Source organism: Carassius auratus, unplaced genomic scaffold, assembly GCF_003368295.1.
Source record: "Carassius auratus strain Wakin unplaced genomic scaffold, ASM336829v1 scaf_tig00026529, whole genome shotgun sequence".
NCBI lineage: Eukaryota > Metazoa > Chordata > Actinopteri > Cypriniformes > Cyprinidae > Carassius > Carassius auratus.
Window position 1 is genome coordinate 1 of NW_020525525.1, and position 21099 is coordinate 21099.

At 36.0% G+C, this 21099-nt stretch overlaps 1 pseudogene; it reads right to left on the reverse strand.

The window, feature by feature from the left end:
- Positions 1 to 710: 710 nt before the first annotated feature.
- LOC113078777 (adhesion G protein-coupled receptor E1-like) lies at positions 711 to 21058 on the reverse strand (annotated as a pseudogene).
- Positions 21059 to 21099: the final 41 nt, after the last annotated feature.

Genomic DNA, 21099 nt, shown 5'->3' on the forward strand with positions numbered 1-21099 from the left:
GAAAAAACGTGCACATTGATGTTAAAATATGTGCGTTGCTTGGCTTCGACCTGAAGGGGGAGACAGAATATCACAGAATAATCAGTTGAAAACACTTAAATGTCAGAAGATGAAAGTGAAACTATCTACTCGTCCAGAAAAGTCAATTTCAGCTCCATATTACGAAACAGATGTGATTTCTGTAATCTTTCAAAATCACATTGATTTCCTCTGTCACCTTGCACCCTCGGAGTCTCTGTCCATCTGGCCTTTAGATGTTTATTTCACCTTTTCCAAAAGCTTCTGTCCGGTTTTCCACAAGTTTTTGTTTTCCTGCTCATTTCCCAGAAATCCCAACACTTTCACTTGCTTCCACTCAGTTTTATTTGTGTATTCATTAGTTCTCTCTGTATTTGCATTGAAAAATATCATGTTTAAAAACTGCAATCTTTGAGTTATTTAAGGATAATAATACCAAATCTTATTAATTAAATTATTAATGTCAGTTACTAATTATTATCAAACACGGTTGTTCCAATTAATTGACAAAACCAAGAGAAAAACTGACTAGAAATATTAAAGCTTAAAACAATAATCTTTTTCAAAATACATTTTAATAACAAAATAAATTCAGGAACCATTTTAGCCGTTCAGATGACAAGCTTATAACTGTAAATAAAGCATATATATATATATATATATATATATATATATATATATATATATATATATATATATATATATATATATTCTTTCTAAAGTTCAGCAGTTTTCAGATCTTCTGATTGGACAGGAATAAGGAGGACGAATTGACGACCTCCTGTCAAACTGAAGCTTTGTGGATAATCTTCATTTTTTACAAAACTGTTCAAGTGCTTAAGGGTTGGTAAAATCAGAATATGACAAGTGCTTTATATCTTGGACTCTCCTGTGCTGTCTTCGCTCCGTAGAGGTTTCTGTAAGAGTCAAAGGAAGAATGAAGAAGCTGAAGAACCAGAAACACTGCTTTAATGTCTGAAACACCACACACACCTGACTGCCGCTTGGTACTGTATTCCACTTTCTTCTGTGTGGACACATTCGGACAAACAGGGTGTAATACTCCGTCCTGACCTGAAGGGATGCAAACATGCAAACTAAATTATATTTGGCTAAATAAATTACAGGTATTTCTGAGCAGCTCCAATCATATGCATTGGCTAATGGCCAAACCAATATGGATTTCTTTTTTTGGCTGATGCTGATATATCAGAAAGCAGGGTGGCATAATATAATATGATATATGTGACCCTGGACAACAAAACCAAGTCTTAAGTGTACATTTTTTCAAAACTGAAATTTATAAAACATCTTAAAGTTGAATAAACAAGCTTTCCAGGACAATATATGTCTAAGATACAACTATTTGAAAAATCTGGAATCTGAGGGAGCAAAAAAATCTAAATATTGAGAAAATCATCTTTAAAGTTGTTCAATTGAAGTTCTTAGCAATGCATATTACTAATCAAACATTTAGTTTTGATAGGATTTGATTAAGATTTATGATAGGAAATTTAGAAAATATCTTCATGGAACATGATCTTTACTTAATATTCTAATGATTTTTGACCCATACAATGTGTTTTTGGCTCTTGCTACAAATATACCCCAGAGATTTCAGACTAGTTTTGTGCCCCAGGGTCACATATATGATGTTACACTATGTAAATAACATGCATAACCATGAAAGACTGAAATTTACAGTTTTTATACATTTTGTAAATTGTAGACCAAAAATAAATCTGTAATAATTCTAATGTAGTATTTGTCACAAATAAAGAAATTATTTAAATTATGAATAAAAAGGAAGTAAATGCTGTAACCAACAGTTCACCCAAATAAAGTACTGGGATATGCATGAAGTAAATATAACTTGGATACCAACTGAATATAAAAATTGGATATAGCACAGCTCAGTTTGATAAATCAAGAACTTAAACATTATGCTTGAATCTGTGCTCAGATGCGCCTCCCTTAGCACTGTCAAAAGGTTTAGTCGCTTCCTAAATAAAAGCTGCTTGTAACACTTATGGCCAAAAGCAAATCTTATCTTAATCTTATCTTAATTTCACCTTATGTGGTTGGAAAAGTGAAAAGTGATTTTTATTTTTAGGTGAACTATTACTTTAAACCACTGAGATGTTAAATCTAAAACAAACCCCTGTTAGCAGACGTTCAGTGGGTGAGTGTGTCACCATGTGGTTTCTGAGTCATGATGTGTTTTAGATACCGGTTTGGACAGCAGGCAGTGCATGATGAAGATGAACGCCCCCTGCAGGCTGTTTAAGATCGTGAAGAGGTACAACATGACTTCAGTCCCGTCCTCCTGGAAGAGGAAGAAACCGAAGACCCACGTTCCTCCGAGAACACACAACTGAGCCACAGCGGTCACCGTGAAACTCCTACACACCAAATATACTTCATCAAAACCACTGACAGAAATAAAATCATGCCTGAATCAGTTTGGGGATAAGAACACACTCAGACCTGATCTTGTGGAGGCTGGAGAGGTCTGGATTGAGGCTGGATAACTTCTGGGCCAGTTTCCAGACAGTGATGATGAAGAAGAAACAATTGAGGCTAATGACGATGCAGACAGGCACGAAGAAACTCAAGATGAAGTAACGATCGAGAGAGAGCCAGCAGCTGCAACACACATTAGGATAAGATGATGATTACGACATACAAAAGACTCGCTCATCCTTCATTCACATTACCTCCGACTCTATTAAAACCTGTACCATCCAGAGCTATTTTGATGTCCTTGATATACTATTAAATATAGTTTTTATTTTTATATTTTCATTTTAAAGATTTAAGTAAATGTGTTTTTTTTTTTTCATAATTTTTTTTTAAATATGGTTTGCATTAACAATTTGACACTTTTTTAACAATTGTTTATAATTTGAGTATTTCTATATAAGTTTTTATTAATACTCATTTTGGATTTAGTATAAGTTCATTTAAATGAAAATGAAAAATGCTACTAGCGGAAATAGAACGTTTAACTTTCTTATATTTTATTTCAGTTACCGTTTATTTTTCAAGACTATATTTTTAAGGGTTTAGATTTCGTTTTAGTTAATGATAATAATCTTCATGCCCTACTGACTTTCTTTGCTCTTCCACAGAAAGTTCAGTCAGACTGCAAGTCCAATTTTAAAACAGATGAATCCTGATTAGATCTTGCCTGTGTCTCTTCCTCCTATTCTGTCTTTTACAGTCACTGCTGGCACAGAAACACGTCACCCACCCATGGAAGTTATTATGATGATAACAGATTGTGACTGGAATGGCATTACATCTCAGACACTGTGAATGATTAAACTGGATTTACAGCTCCTGAGTTGATGTTTGACCATGATGCGGCTGAAGGAGTGTTTCTGAAGCCTAGATATGAATTACTTATAAAAGCAGACCTGCCAACCTTGGAATTTTTTTCTTCTGTTATACAGTGTTTAAGAGTAAACAGTAGGGATGAAAAATACAGTCAGCCCACAGTTCAATAAACACCTTGTTTTTTTAACCATAGTTTTCGGTTTAGTTTTTTTTTTAAATTCTATTTTTTAATGCCATTTAAAAAAAAACTCCAGTGCACTTTAATTAAAACTATCTGTATGAAGACATGAAAACATTGTCTATCATATTTCTAAGTATTTTTTTGGGGGGATTTGCCATTATTAAGTGCTATAAACAAATGCAATGTCCGTTTCATGATGCCAGAGGGCACCCTCGCGCAAAAAATCCCAATATGCGTCACATAAGTAATAGAGCTCAGGACGCTCTAGGAAATCCCTAATATGGACAAAAGTTATATTTTGCTGTAACTGAACAAAAGATGACAGAAGCGATTTGAATGATGACATTCAAAAAGAACATTAAGACAAGAAATTCTCTACTGTGGCAACTTTATATGTGTTCTTAAAACCACCTCTGGTATTTTAATTATAATCAATTGCTAATCGACATAGTCTTTATTACAGTTTATAGAATGTATTTCTGCACCATTATGTGATAAGAAGCCACATGAGATTACAGTCATTACAAGGGAAGATACAAGGCTCGTGTTGTTTCTCAGGTGTTTCCTCATCTCAGTGCACACACAAACAGAGCCAGCTTGGAGAGAAATAAAATGCTCAGTAATTATTTAAAAGCAAAACCAAAATTGGCTCTGACAGGTAGAACTCTTCATTCTTTTGCTGTTGATTGTTTTGAATACTGCGCATGAACAGAGGTGTCACCAGGTGTTTGCATAGTTTAGACAAATTGTACCAGTGTACTTTGAGATCAAAATGCATACCAAAGTGATATAATGCCTTCTGCAGACACACTTCTACAAATAAACAGTGCTGGATGCAGACACTCACTGTCTACTGGTCCCATATCCTGCTGGGAAGGCGATGGCAGAGATGGTGACGATGACGAGAGAGACTCCGTATCCGACCAAATACATGTAGATGTGTTTTAATGTGGTGTGAAACACCAGCACAACCATCCGGTAGAGCTGAACCCCCTCCAGCAGCATCCAGCAGAACGCAGACAAGAAGAAGAAATGAAGCAGACCGGCCACAATCCCACACGCTACCTGAGAGAGAAACACACGTCAGGGCATCCTCAGGTTTGCTCACAGTAAATGTTTTGTGGATTACATCCACAATGTTATTCACACAATACCAGTAAATTATTATTTTAATTATTTATTGATTACCAATAAAAAACATCGCAAGTAAGCTGTTCCTTTTATTTAGCTTACGGCATCCCAGCGGAGATCCTGACCGATCAGGGAACCCCATTTATGACCCGACTAATGGCTGACATCTGCCGGCTGCTCTGCATAAAGCATCTACGGACAACCATCTACCACACCCAAGCAGACGGGCTCGTCAAAAGGTTTAATTAGATGCTCATTTTGCAGTGGAGTATCTCTTTATAAAGCAAGTAAACACTGTAACTAACAGGGTACTCAGTATTCTGGTAAGTTTATGTCCATTGGGAAAGATATTTTTCAAATAAAGCCAGGGTAACACTGATTTAAAAAACAGCACACAGAAAAAATGACATGAATATGACAGTGGGCAAATGCATAAAGCACAGCATAATTTGAAATCATGAGTTTAAAATGTTTAGAGCATTAAGGTCACAAGGACCGACCGTCATGCATAGAACATGTGATCATGCTGGATAAAAATTACCAATCTTCACAAGATCTCACAGATGGATTTGATTAAGTTTGCAAATTAAATGTCCATCAGTCATTCAAAGATTTGTTTAATTTATATAAATGTATATTTCCTTAATGATGATGGCAAACGAGTAATACATCGGCCATGGCGATATATCGGTCGACCACTAATATCTAGTAACATCCACCTACAACTGTTTCAGGTAAACAATCCATGAATGAATTAAAGATGTTTTTGTGCTTATGTTTTGAGACCATAATTCAAGAGCATATAATTTTGAACATGTTCTATTAAAGTTACTGGAAGAATGTTTGTTTGTAACTTTGAGAGAACCTTTCCAGAATGTTGGCCAGAGTTCTGAGAATGTTTCCTGTTAGCTGTAGTTTTTGCACTCAGACACACCTGATTGTGAGTACTGGTGATCCCACAGAGGAAGACGAGGTCTGCAATGAAGAGACAGATGCTCAGATGGAGATGAATGCTGGTTCGGGTTCCTTGGATGGAGCGGCAGAACTTGAAAGTCAGGATGCAGAGAAATAAACAGACCAGAGACAGAACTAAACCCACTTGTGTGATCAACACCAAATCAAACGAGTCCTGGAGGAGAGGAAGAGGGAAAATCATCAACATTTAATCTATAATCTGAATTAAATATGTTAAACCCCTGTTTTCTGGCTCACAGATGTACCTGGACAGGATAGAGAGCCATGAGCACAGCGAAACTACTGAGATGAGAGCAGGAACACACTGTATGAGTGCTGTTAGACTCAGTCCTCTTACAGCCACGCCCAGACCACGCCCCTCAGTCTCATCCCAGTACACACAAGAGTAAGCCACGCCCTCAGACTCCACTCTTTCCTGAATATTGATTGACAGTTCAGAAAACGGAAAAAAATACATGAATGTTAGATTTTCTGCAAATGAAATGTCTCCAGTGAGATCTTGTGCTGGTCATAAGCTGATCTGTCAGTATCTTCACCTCCACGTGTCTAAAGACGAGCGTCACCGACTCTGACAGCTGCTTGGTTTCTGCATTACTGACGACGGCCGTCACCACTTTAGAGTTGAGTTGATAAGTGACACTCTTATTATCGTCTGATCTCTCATTGCTCATCTTGTGGAGCAGATCACTCGAAGAGTTCAGATCTTTATAACTGACCAGAGCCGCAAATGCAAAACCTGTGACCAAGAGAACATTCACATCTCCTCATGAAAGTGCTGATGGTTTCATTGGTACATATATATGCACTGGTTTTAGTTGTACCTGGATATGATATGCCTACAACTGTTTCCCAGCTGGTGTTGAAGAGGGCGGAGTCTGTGCTCAGAATGACACGCCCGCTGGGCGGAGTCTGCCCCCGCATGACCGCAACCTCAGCAACTGTCAAACACATGATCACACAGAACTAGCAATATGCCGGTATCAACTTTTCCTGTTGGGATTATTTGCCCTTGCTTTGATCATGGTATAATCACTGTATTGAAATTTAGTTTTAAAAAGGGGTCGTCATACAATATAACAAAAATATCTGAACATTTAAATACAATAAAGCAATACAGAAACATTTTAAGTTAAAAGTTTTACACAGATTAATGTGCAAAAGAACTACAAAGACCAACAGGTATTATTTTACAAGAAGACGTCATTAGTTAACCATTAACATTCACAATGAGCACTATCTACATTCGCTACAGAAGTTATTAATCTTTGTAAAAAAAAAATAACAACTCTTAGTTCATGTTATATCATTAAATAACACAGTTGCATCTTTTGATTTTAACAACGTCTAATTAAATATTGGAATATCTAAGATTAATGAATGTTCCGAATAATTTTTCATTGGCAGTTTATTTTAACTAATTAATTATCTAATGTTAACTAATTAAGCCCTAACGTAAAGTGTGAATTAACAATAAAGAATATAAACTCTAGGGCATGTTGTAGTCCAGATTAAAATGAAAAAAGAAGTTTGAAAATAAATAGCCTATTAAGTCTAAACATTTAAGTATTTGGCTGTGATGAACACCATTGCAAATCCACAATTCTGAATGGCTATTTAAATACGTTTTAGAAAGTAGCACAGCTGCTTTATTTATGGGGTTTCCAGAGTAAAGGCTGCTATTTTTCTGCAGTTTAGCTCCATCTGCTGTCAGAGAGTGAATGTGTTTTCATTCAGCACGTCTCTCACATGTTCCCCATGTGCGTCTCATGTGTGTTTTGTTTTTTTGTTTTTTTTACATCAGAGCCACTTTTGTCTTTTAAGCATCATACAGCAGGGTTGTGCATTTTAACCAGCTGATGGGAATAGTATTCTTAAAATGCATTCCAAAGTCGGAATAATTTGTAATATATAACATTATTCACAGGATTTAGAAGTGGCCACGATAACAATATCGTGCATATTAATTACTGTGATATATCGCATCACCGAATACAGGCACATGTCTACACAGAACTGATTTCAGTCTTAAATAACAATTACAAATGTGTGAAAATCTGTGTTCATAATAAAATATATTTTTCACAACAGTATTTCCATTCAGTAATCAGAGTTTCTGCAAGTTCTATGAACCTAATTTTACACAGCACATCTAAAGTAAAGTATTTGGTTTAAGAATGTTTTCACTGATTGAAGACCAGAAACACAATGAATATGTGTAATGCATGTTGTTTCTCACAGGTGTTGTGCGTCTCCATCCTGGTCACAGGCTCTTTCAGCTGAGGTCCAATCAGACGCATGCTGTTCTCCACCGCGTCCAGACAATGATTCAGCATCTTCCCGTCAGCGATGTTTTCACCCGACAGCAGCTCGTCGGTGAAAGTAAACAAGTTCTGTCAAACAAAGAGAGATTTAGAGGAATATTCCCGGTCAAACTGAGAAATGCAGAAGCAAGCAGAAAGAGGAAGAGGGCTGTTTGTTTCACCTCCAGCAACTGCTCTCCTGTCTGATGGCCATTTGGGCCACGCAGAGACTCACAGCTGCTCCTCAACACCGCCAGTAAAGTCTTCAACTAGAAGAAACACAGAAACCAAACTCTAAAGACTGATTTTTAACTAAGTTCTAACAAAATAATCATGAGGAGTCGTTCTACCTTTGCAGGCGTGTCCTCTGTGTCAGACTCAAAGTGGTCGCAGCTCATCTCTGCAAACAGCAACAAAACAGTTAATTGTTTCCCACATCAGCATCTACACCATGAACACTGATGTGCACATACAAACTGAACACTCACCAGTGCATTTTGATTGGCTATTGCCATAGTTACTGTAACCCTCATGGCATTTACAGCTGTAGCTGCCCTGATGATTGGAGCAGTTGGCGTTTGTGCCACAAACATCTGGAACCCCTTTACATTCATCTTTGTCTGTGAGAGAGAGAAGATGGATGAATGTTGATTCCTATTATGATATCGTTTTATTTAATAATATTGTTAGAATTTAGATTAGGTGGGCAGACTTGGCCTTTTCAAGTCACAACCAATTCTTCAAGTAAAATCCCAAGTCCTCAAAGAGGATAATTGTGCTTTAGTGATGAACAAGTGCTGTTATTGAGGATTACAGAGGATAAGATGTTGATGTTTTATTGGGTAAAATTGCGTCACCATAATGGAGATCAGTGTTTGCTCTAGTTGGGCTCTTGATTCTTGAGTTTCTGTTTGATGTTTCTATGTAGCAATGTGTGAAGTGTTGTGAGACAGAGAGATCAGTATTATGCAGTGAGCAGCTATTAGCTCTTATTTATATGATGAGTCATCAACATCCATCATCTCGACAATGGTAACAATCAACCAACTTCTTCATGCTGCAATGCATGGTTGGGAAAACCATAGTAAAAATTACCATCCTGCACTGCAGTATGAAAAATGTCACCACTTTTGATGATTTTATATTAAGTGTTCACGACTAAAAGCCTGAGCCGGTAGAGTTCTTTTTTTTCAACACTGAAGTATTACTCCGTTATTTGTTTAGTAGGACTTTTGGTCAGTAATAGTTGAATGACAGTCAATATATAAGAGTCACCACCTCATAAACTTCATTCATCGTGAATTATAATCAGAAAGTGTAATCTCATCTACTACTTCAAGGTTTGATTCAGCAAAGCACAAATGTTTGCTATGAAACAACATGGCAATTATTTAGAAGCAAATTACTTTGAAATATTAAAAGGGTGAAGAGGCCAACTAAATTAAGTGACGTGACATTCAGCCAAGTATGGTGACCCATACTCAGAATTCATGCTCTGCATTTAACCCACCCAGAGTGCACACACACAGCAGTGAACACACACACACACACACACACAGAGGTGGGACAAAGTCATTGTTATGCAAGTCACAAGTAAGTCTCAAGTCTTTGCCCTCGAGTCCCGAGTCAAGTCGAGTCAAAGATGAGGCAAGTCCCGAGTCGAGTCAAAAGTCAAAGCCAACAAGTCTCATGTCGAGTCCAAAGTCCTACCATTTTAGTTTCGAGTCATTTCAAGTCCTCTTACCACAGAAATAAAATGGACATTGACATGATGTTGGCGAGGTTTTCCATCTGAGTGTGCTACACTCATGTACCTCATATAATCCGGGTTCAAAAATCCCTATTTTTGATAGCATGAACCAACAAGGGAGATGTGCGTTTACGGTCTCATTGATACAGTATGGTACATCCGATAAGGTGCTTAGCATTCTTTCAAAACTTACCTTTCTTTGTGCAACTTCAGGTGTCGTACGTCACCTGTAGGAGAAAAAAAATTAATCCGTGGCGACAGTTTTGCAATCTGTCCCCTCAGTTTATAAACTGTACTCACGAATTCATAAACAGTTCCCTCGGTTTAACAAATCGTGCCCACGAATTTCAATCCGTGCGCTCAGATTTTGTAAACCATACCCTCGGTTTTTGAATCCGGAACCACAAATTCATAATCTGTGCGCACGCTTTCGCAAACCGTTCCCACGGATCTGTAAATCGTACTCACAGATTCATGCAGCAAGCTACGTGTTAACATACAGTTTCACTGAATATTATTATGTGGAATAGGTTTAATAATAATAAAGGAATAATCTTGGTTATTATTGTAGCTACAATAAACCTGGCATTGTGATTAACTCTGGAGTAATTTTTTCCTCTGTTGTAAATTGTTTTGGATAAAAGATTCTTATGCATAACCTGTATAATAATATATATTTTTTTTTTATAATTTTAATTTGTAGGCTTAATAAATGAGTACAAGAAAATTCATGAATTGCTTCATTTTAAAATAACCTTTGACAGTTTTGGAAATGCTTGTGTACAATTCTTTCATAACATGCATGAAGACTTATTTTTGTGATTTTATTATACTAAGCTCCACCCACCCCACCCTACCTGCCGGAGTTAGATGCATGTTTCACTGTTAATGTTATTATTAAATAATGATGAGGCCAAAAATAACATTGCGTTCAGTTAGAGAGAAAAGGAATGAAAACATAATCGGCATATTATTTGTTTTGTACTGCTTTTTACTCTTATTTTCTTCTTCTTTTTAGCATTTTTTTTTTTTTGGCCATAAAACAGGCGGCTGTGTCTTATCCTATTGGTGGTTAATGTAAAATAAACGCTAAAAAGAAGACTATTTTGTGAATGCTGATCGTGGACTCATTGGATACTATGAAAAATAATGTTTAATAAACAGAAATGAATCTGCCGGTGGGGGCGGAGCTACAAATGCGTGTCAGTTTACAGATTGCGAAAGCGTGCGCACAGAATATGAATTCGTGGGTACGGATTCAAAAACCAAGGGTACGGTTTACAAAATCTAAGCGCACAGATTGGGAATTCGTGGGCAAGGTTTGTTAATCCTTGGGTACGATTTGGTAAACCGAGGGAACGGTTTATGAATTCGTGAGAACGGTTTATAAACTGAGGGGACAGATTGCAAAATCGTAGCCACGGATGGATTTTTTTTCTCCTAAAGGTGACATGCGGGGCTCTGTAAGCCGTGTGAACTTTTTTTCCCCCAGGTTTTCATGGCAAGTAGCAAGTCTTCTCGAGTCAAAAGGCTCATGTCCAAGAGAAGTCACGAGTCATTGATGTTAAAGTCCAAGTCGAGTTGCAAGTCTTTGTACATTTTGTCGAGTCGAGTCTGAAGTCATCAAATTCATGACTCAAGTCTGACTCGAGTCCAAGTCACATGACTCGAGTCCACACCTCTGCACACACACACACACACACACACACACACACACACACACACCTGGAGCAGTGGGCAGCCATTTATGCTGCAGGATAGATGCTCACCTGTACAGGAGCCGTTCTCATGTTTGAGAAACCCTGGAGAACAGATGCAGTGGAAGCTGCCAAGTGTGTTAATGCAACTGCTGTGAACTCCACACACTGAGGACACACACTCATCCACATCTGCAGCCGACACACACACACACAGACAAACGTGTTCACATGTAAAGTAGTTTAATGGTAGCAGTTAGCGAGATACGCTGGGAAACACATTTATCGCTTCATGTGCAAACATGTTAATGATTGCATCAGCCAGACTAAATGAGGTTATGTCGAGGCAACTCGTACTGTTTGCAAAGTCTCTTTTTCTATGACAAACCCAAGATTATCTAAAACTTTTGTCAAACACCAGAGCTCACGGCATGAAATGCAAAATGCTCACCTTGATCTATTTCTGGAGTGACAAATAAACATCCTTTCAATCTGATGTTTTAACATGTTTTGCAAAGGCAAATATAATGTTTTCATTGGTTAGGTGATAAATTAATGGTACCTGCATGCAAAGTCATATTGCAAATTATGTTGAGAAGTAGCATAATACAGTTTCATGGCATATAATTGCTTTTTCTTCCTCTGATCTGGTGGCAAGAACTGATTCTGTGTACTTATATTATATTTTTAAAACTGTTAAATGCATCACATGGATATTGGATAGTTATAATCAGGGTCAGGAATTAACCGGGGCTTTCGGGGAAAGCCAACATAATGTATAAAAATGTCAGTGTTTTTATCTAATACAGGCCTTTTTAGTTATAGATATAAGCACAGTTTTAACAACATGGCACTAATGGTAAACAAACCTAATTTCTGGAAAATAAAACCCAGACCTTTAATGAAAAAAGGTGATTTCTGAATTGTAAAGATGTTATTTGGTTTGATTAACAGCCAATGGAGAAAAGCACTATGAGTGAAGCTGTTCACCTTCACATCCTGAGCCTTTTGTTGGTTCATGAAATCCAGGTGGGCAGATACACTCGAAGGAGCCGATAGTGTTCTTACACTTCATATCACCTTGGCATTCATGTGTTTTCTCAATACACTCATTGATATCTGTTGGGGGAAGCAGCTGATATTAGTTACAGTATTTAAATCACAGTAGTGGACTCTTTTATCCCATAATCCTCTCTCGTACCAATACACTCCCCCGATGTTGCTGTGAAATTGGCTGCTGCTGATCGAAATCCTTCATTACAGTTGCAGTAGTAACTTCCAGGTGTATTGAAACACTGAGCATGATCACCACACAGACCCGGATCTGTCACACACTCATCTATATCTGTAAGACAGTCAGAAAGGAAACATCATTACAAAGTTAAAATAGAACTACAGAACTATAAATAAAGTGCTCAGCTGTAGTTTCTTTGTTCAAATCCAATGTAACATTCATCATATATAGCATGTGCTGCTATAAAAGGATTGTTTGGAATGTCTAAGAATCACTAATCAAGCCAAATAGATTCTGTTTGTTGTATCTGTTTGTGAAAATAAAAGATTGCTCATTTTCGTTGGGGAAATCACTTAAAATAGTTATTTATTTTTTATTTATAAGTTTATTTGTATAGGGACAGTACAAAAGAAACATTATCCCAGTCAAAACTGGCAAATATGTATTGCACATAGAGAGTATAGCATAAGCTAATTTGCATCTCAGGTCTCTAGAAAGGCTTTTCTAAAAAAGTTAAATAAAAACAAAGAATAAAACTACCACAATATGTCCCTTAAATATATTCAAATACCTCCCTGAATTATATGTATAAGAAAAGAAAAAAAACTTTACATTACACTTATACATACATTTAAATATGCGTGCAGTTCTGGTTTATTTTAAACCACCGCTTTACCTTCAATGTAAAGGACTTTATTTCAAGTATTGCCTTAAACTCATTTGGCAACAGGTTCCAGAGTTTGGAGCCCTCAATAGAAAAGGCTCTTTGCCCTTGTGCAGTTCTACTAAAATGTATCCTACAATTCCCACCTGCCGAACTCCTAGTGATTCTACATGTATCATCGTGTCTCTTTATCCGTTTACATAGAACAGATGGTGATTTATTGTGCAAACATTTAAAAAATAAATTTTATATAGCTTTTTAAAATTTGTAAACTTAGCATATTAAAAAATTTTAAGACGTTGCAATGATGCCATCGATTTGGCTTTTTATCCATTATTTTTTGAGCACGATTATACAACATTTAAATTTTTTTGATTAAGGAATCACCTGTTTGAGTCCAAACTGTAATACAGTATGAGATGCAGGACAAGATCATTGCATGCATAAAAAGATGAGCTGCCTCATTTGAGATATATTTTCTAATAAGTCTAAAACAGTTTAGGTTACTGCTTACTATTTTTGACAGCTTTTTTTTGACAAATTTAACAAAGTTAAGTTGAGAGTCTAAAAGAGTACCTAAAGAATTAAGCTCATCTACCTCCTCTATTTCTTTATTATTTACTTGAATTTTACTTTTTCTTTTTGCTTTCTATTAGAAAAGCACATAAACACAGTTTTCTTAACATTCAGACTGAGATAATTTTCCTGGAGCCATATAGATATCATTTCCATTTGTTTATTTAAAGCAACCTTGGCAGATGATTTAGCCAATGTATAAATTACTGTGTCATCAGCATAAAGCTGACATTCAACATCTGGGCAACAACATGGTAGATCATTTTTAAACAAACTAAAAAGCAAGGGGCCTAAGATTGAGCCTTGTGGTAAACCCATTTTATTTGAATGATTTTGTATCCTCAATTTTAACACACTGATCTCTTAGATTTAAATATGAGGTAAACCACCCAATTGAACGTTTACTAAAATTAAATGCACTCAGTTTAGATAAGAGAATAGTATGGTTAACTGTATCAAATGCCTTTCTTAGGTCAATAAATACTGCTCCCATCACATGACCCTCATACACAGACTGTCTAGCTTTTTCCAAGAAATAACATATAGCTGTTTCTGTGGAATGCTGGGCTCTAAAACCAAATTGATGTTTGTGTAGGAGGTTATTGCTCTCTAGATAGTTTATTAATTGTTCAGCTACAACCTTCTCCAAAATCTTTGACAAAACCGGCAAGATTGATATTGCTCGATAATTTGAAATCAGGCTTGTATCCCCTGATTTAAAGTTTGATGTAACTACAGCCTTTTTTCCATGTGTTAGGGAAAATACAGTATCTAATTGATACATTTGTCAGATGAGTTAACGGAGCTATCATTATGGTGCTATTTATTTTTATTAAATTAATATCTAAATTGTAAACATCTTTTACTGTTGAATTCGGTACAAGCTTTTCAATTTCAGTTATTCTATTTTCTTCAAATCTCCGTAATAAAAAATTAATTTGGTAGCTCATCCTCCACTTTATTATTTAATAACACTGGTTTAAAATTTTGAGCCAATTCATCTACGCAACTTATAAAGTATTTATTAAACTAATATGCTAGAGAACCTTTATCATCAATTACTTTTTCATCTATTTGTAACTCTTTGATTGTTTGCTGCTTATTATTTGTTAAATTATTTAATTGTTTCCATAGGGCTGTACTTTGACCTTTGGCACTATTATTTATATTATATTATATATATTATATTATTATAATGTGATACTTTTGACTTCTGTAATTCTTGTACTACTTTGTTTCGGAGACCTTTATAGATTAAACGATCTGTATTTAATTTAGAAAATAATGCAGTTATTAAAGCTTGGTCTCTTTTTTATTTTAGAAGATTACGAATATCACTGTTTAACCATGGTAATGATAAATTTTTCCTTGAGCATTTCAAAGGAATATAATATTTGTTTACCAAGTTAGTTACAGCTTCAGTTAAGGAAGTGCAACAAAAGTTCCTCTCATTTATCTGTAATATAATATCCCAGTCAGCGTTGTTGATCTCTAATTCAAATTGACCTAATTTAGATGCCGGTATCCCAAACTTAATTCTATCTGCTCTCTGGTATTTGAATTGCTTTAATCGTAGTGCAGTGTCCTTTTTTATTCACTAAAAAGGACTGACTTGTAAGAGTCATTTGAAATGGACTGTTTTAATGTCTCACATTTGGGTTTTAATCACATGGTCAAGGAAGGGATAAAAGAAGACTGTAAATGTTGCTCTGGTTATTTTCTTTCTTCTAGCTGTTCCTTACTGAGTCTTTCCTTTGCTGGAACTCTATTCTCGGGGCCTTGCCCTCTCTCCCTCTATTTCTCCCTCTGTCTATCTCCTCCTCTCTCTTTCCTTATCAGGTAATATTGTAGTAATGCAAGTAAGCAATCTAATTTAAGGACGGAGTGTAATGTAAAGGAAGCAGTGTAATGTAAAGGAAGCAGTATAATGAAAAGGAGCAATGTAATGTAAGGGAGCAGTGTAATGCAAGGAAGCAATGTAATGTAAGAAAGCAGTGTAATGTAAAGGAGCAGTGTAATGTAAAGGAGCAGTGTAATGTAAAGGAAGCAGTGTAATGTAAAGGAAGCAGTGTAATGTAAAGAAGCAGTGTAATGTAAGGGAGCAGTGTAATGTAAGGGAGCAATGTAATGTAAAGGAGCAGTGTAATGCAAGGGAGCAGTGTAATGTAAGGAAGCAGTGTAATGTAAAGGAGCAGTGTAATGTAAGGGAGCAGTGTAATGTAAGGGAGCAGTGTAATGTAAGGGAGCAGTGTAATGTAAGGAAGCAGTGTAATGTAAGGAAGCAGTGTAATGTAAAGGAACAGTGTAATGTAAAGGAAGCAGTGTAATGTAAAGGAGCAGTGTAATGTAAGGAAGCAGTGTAATGTAAAGGAGCAGTGTAATGTAAAGGAGCAGTGTAATATAAGGAAGCAGTGTAATGTAAAGGAACAGTGTAATGTAAGAAAGCAGTGTAATGTAAAGGAGCAGTGTAATGTAAAGGAGCAGTGTAATGTAAGGGAGCAGTGTAATGTAAGGAAGCAGTGTAATGTAAGGGAGCAGTGTAATGTAAGGGAGCAGTGTAATGTAAAGGAGCAGTGTAATGTAAGGGAGCAGTGTAATGTAAGGAAGCAGTGTAATGTAAGGAAGCAGTGTAATGTAAAGAAGCAGTGTAATGTAAGGGAGCAGTGTAATGTAAGGAAGCAGTGTAATGTAAGGAAGCAGTGTAATGTAGAGGAGCAGTGTAATGTAAGGAAGCAATGTAATGTAAGGAAGCAGTGTAATGTAAAGGAGCAGTGTAATGTAAGGAAAAAGAGTAATGTAAAGGAGCAGTGTAATGTAAAGGAGCAGTGTAATGTAAGAAAGCAGAGTAATGTAAAGGAGCAGTGTAATGTAAAGGAGCAGTGTAATGTAAGGAAGCAGTGTAATGTAGAGGAGCAGTGTAATGTAAGGAAGCAGTGTAATGTAAAGGAGCAGTGTAATGTAAAGGAGCAGTGTAATGTAAGGAAGCAGTGTAATGTAGAGGAGCAGTGTAATGTAAGGAAGCAGTGTAATGTAAAGGAGCAGTGTAATGTAAGGAAGCAGAGTAATGTAAAGGAAAAGTGTAATGTAAGGGAGCAGTGTAATGTAAGAAAGCAGTGTAAAGTAAAGGAAGCAGTGTAATGTAAAGGAAGCAGTGTAATTTAAAGGAGCAGTGTAATTTAAAGGAGCAGTGTAATGTAAAGGAGCAGTGTAATGTAAAGGAGCAGTGTAATATAAGGAAGCAGTGTAATGTAAAGGAGCAGTGTAATGTAAAGGAGCAGTGTAATGTAAGGAAGCAGTGTAATGTAAAGGAACAGTGTAATGTAAAGGAACAGTGTAATGTATGAAAGCAGTGTAATGTAAAGGAGCAGTGTAATGTAAAGGAGCAGTGTAATGTAAGGAAGCAGTGTAATGTAAAGGAACAGTGTAATGTAAAGGAAGCAGTGTAATGTAAAGGAGCAGTGTAATGTAAGGAAGCAGTGTAATGTAAAGGAGCAGTGTAATGTAAAGGAGCAGTGAAATATAAGGAAGCAGTGTAATGTAAAGGAACAGTGTAATTTAAAGGAAGCAGTGTGATGTAAAGGAGCAGTGTAATGTAAAGGAGCAGTGTAATATAAGGAAGCAATGTAATGTAAGGGAAGCAGTGTAATATAAGGAAGCAGTGTAATGTAAGGAAGCAGTGTAATGTAAAGGAGCAGTGTAATGTAAGGAAGCAGTGTAATGTAATAAAGCAGTGTAATGTAAAGGAGCATTGTAATGTAAAGGAGCAGTGTAATGTAAGGAAGCAGTGTAATGTAAAGGGAGCAGTGTAATGTAAAGGAGCAGTGTAATGTAAGAAAGCAGTGTAATGTAAAGGAGCAGTGTAATGTAAGGAAGCAGTGTAATGTAAAGGAAGCAGTGTAATGTAAAGGAGCAGTGTAATGTAAGGAAGCAGTGTAATTTAAAGGAGCAGTGTAATGTAAAGGAGCGGTGTAATTTAAAGGAGCAGTGTAATGCAAGTGAGTAATGTGATGTAAGTTAGTTTTGTAAATAGTGATTTATGTGACTTTAGTTATTTCCTATTAAACTGAAATTGGAGTAAAGATTTTTTGGAAAACCACATCCTGGCTTCAGTCTTCATTTGCTGCTGAATTGTGTTATACACACATATAGAAACATAAGGAGAACAAGAGATTGATTGGTAAGAGTCCTTTACAAATGTACTTAGCCATTAATCGATCAACTGAATAGGTGATCTATCCTCATTAATCATGCTCTGATTTAGAATGTATGTAAAACTGACATCTGAAAGATGTTTCTAGACAGATGCTTTCCAGATCAAGAGAACTTTAACAAACATCTTACAGACATGTGTGTACGATCTGGGATACAGACGTTTACTATTCAAACAACATAATTCTTAAATAAAGTCATAATTACCAACACATTTCCCTTTAACAAATGTATATCCACTCGCACATCCACTGCATGACGGCAGAAAGAGACCTGGAGGTGACAGAAAAACAATGTAAAATAAAGATGTAAAATGACTTACTGTTTTAAAAATTTGATATTAAAATATGGCTGTATAACATCATTGAATGTGCATGCAATTTGCAGTCAAATCGTAGATTCATCAAATGAAGATTTTGCAGGTCCTCAATATTAAAAAGTTAAGGTTATTGCTTTTAATCGCCTCACTCATTTATATTCTCTTCTGGATAAATTATTTTAGAAGTGAATACTTAACCTATTTTGTGTGGTTGAAAGGATTTTAATCTTACAAAAAAAAGAGAAGCAGAGAGCCACACCAAACTGTAATATGTTTAGCATATTGCTGATTTTTGCCAAATTTCCCACATGAAAAAAAATTACTTTAGTAATTTATAGTAAATACTATAGTGTTTTTGAACCTTACTATAGTAAAGTGTAATATATGGTATATATTATAGTATTTACACTTTGTTAATTAATGCTACAGCAAACTAGCATTAGTGAACCGATAAACAGGGACGTAGATTTCGCGGGGGACAATGTGCCCCCCACTTTTATCATCATGGAACTTCGTCCCCCGCACTTTTTCGGACAAGTGTGTTCGTATAGAATAAATTCATTACTCCAGTCACACGATCCTTAAGAAATAATTCTGATATTCTGATTTGCTGCTAAGAAAAAAAAAAAAAACGTATTATGATAATGTTGAAAACAGCTGAGTAGACGTTTTTCAGGTTTCTTTGATGAACAGACAGTTCCAAAGAGCAGCATTTATCTGAAATATAAATCTCTTGTAAAATGATGACTTTATCATCACTTTTGATCAATTTAAAGGATCCTTGCTAAATAAAAGTATTAATTTCCATTTTTTTTCCCCAAAAAATAAAAATTATACTGACTCTAAGCTTTTAAATGATGTAGTGTATAATGTTGCAAAAGCTTTCTATTTCAAATAAATGCTGATCTGTGGATCATTCTATTCATCAAAGAATACTAAGAATTCAGCATATTAAGAATGATTTCTGAAGGATGAGACACTGAAGACTGGAGTAATGATGCTGAAAATACAGCTTGGATCACAGGAATAAATTACATTTTAAAATATATTCAAATAGAAAACAGCTATTTTAAGTAGTAAAAATATTTTACAATATTACTGCTTTCGCTGTATTCTGGATCAAATAAATGCAGGCTTGGTGAGCAGAAGAGACTTCTTTAAAAACATCAAAAAAATTTACTTATAAAACTGTTGATTGGTAGGCTATATAGATTACAGAAATTTTATATTGTAATGTTTTATATTATATTGTAATGGCAGCAAATATATATGTGTGTGTGTGTGTGTTTTCTGTCCCCCTCACTTCTGAAAAGATGGCTACGCCCCAGTACAGTAAACTGTAGTATATTTTAGTATAGAATACCCTACAACTGTAGAAATCTTAGTACACTATTGGGTAATTTATTTATATTAGTATGGTTCTATTATCACAGCAACTATAGGATTACAAATCAATTCAAGTATTTCTCTATAGTAAGGTTGAAAAACACTATTTACTATAAATTCCTATAGTATTTTTCCATGTGGGTGTTGTTAATGTTCGCTAAACTTAGCCAACTTCTACAGTTTAAGACTTAATCAGTTTAAGATCAAATCTGTACATCATGATTGCTATCGTGAAATTGAAACTATGAGTGCTACTTTGACAAACTACGAGGGATTGCTGAACCTTCCTATGGCTGTAATCATAAACGGTCATATTTACATAAGCTCTTATTCTTCTAAATTGCATTTTGCACATTTAAAGAAAGATTTTTAAAAAGGACTACAGTTTGAATACAAGCCACACTGCTTCTGTGACGAGTCAGAAATAATCGACGCAGCATGCTGGAGACTGTATTCCTCTTCAGACAGATGCCTTTTTGTGAGGGACATGTTTGCACTGGCTTCCATTCCTTTCAAAGAAGGGGGACTTTAAAGCGATTTATGATAAGACCTAGGAAACGGCACATCTGACAAAAAATTATCTGTAGGTGTGTCTGGACAGTACTGGATGCGTGTGTGTAGGTCACTTTTTATGGAGAAAAACAAACTCCTCATAATTTCCATAACTCCTCAAATTTCCTCATAGGACGATATCATTCTTATTATCAATGGCTTTGTTTGCGAGTGTGTGTCGTGTTGGTGCACAATGAACGCGATACTTTGGTACAGTACACGCTTTCGCGTATCTCTGGTTTAAGATTACTCACAACGGAAATGGACGAGAATACTCTTTAAAACAAACACACACATATAACGCTCTTACGGTCTCTGACACACATATTCCCAGAAGTCTGGCTACTAATCCAACTTCAGTATGACACAAAAACATTCACCACACACGTGAACAGAATAAAACTAAATCTACTCACCCAAAAGAAATGTCCATTTCAGCAACATCTTAGGAAAGCGTTAACAGTATGTTTTATCTATGTATTTCTGTAGGCTTTTTGAAGGAATTCCCAAAGAAAACCAGTCTCTAGCTGACTACTGTTTCACGTCCTGAAGGTCTTTAGATCTTTCAATAGCACTTGTAGACCCCGTTTCTGCCTACAGGACAAGCTCAAAGGAATACATACAGGTTCTTCACATTTCCTAAAAACTAGAAAAACATTCCGATACTGTTGCAATCCTCCTCGTCTCAAGAGAGACGTCGCCTCGTTGTTTCTTCAGACTCTATCACCAGTTTGTGAAATACTCCAACCACAAGGTGTCCCTTCTTCC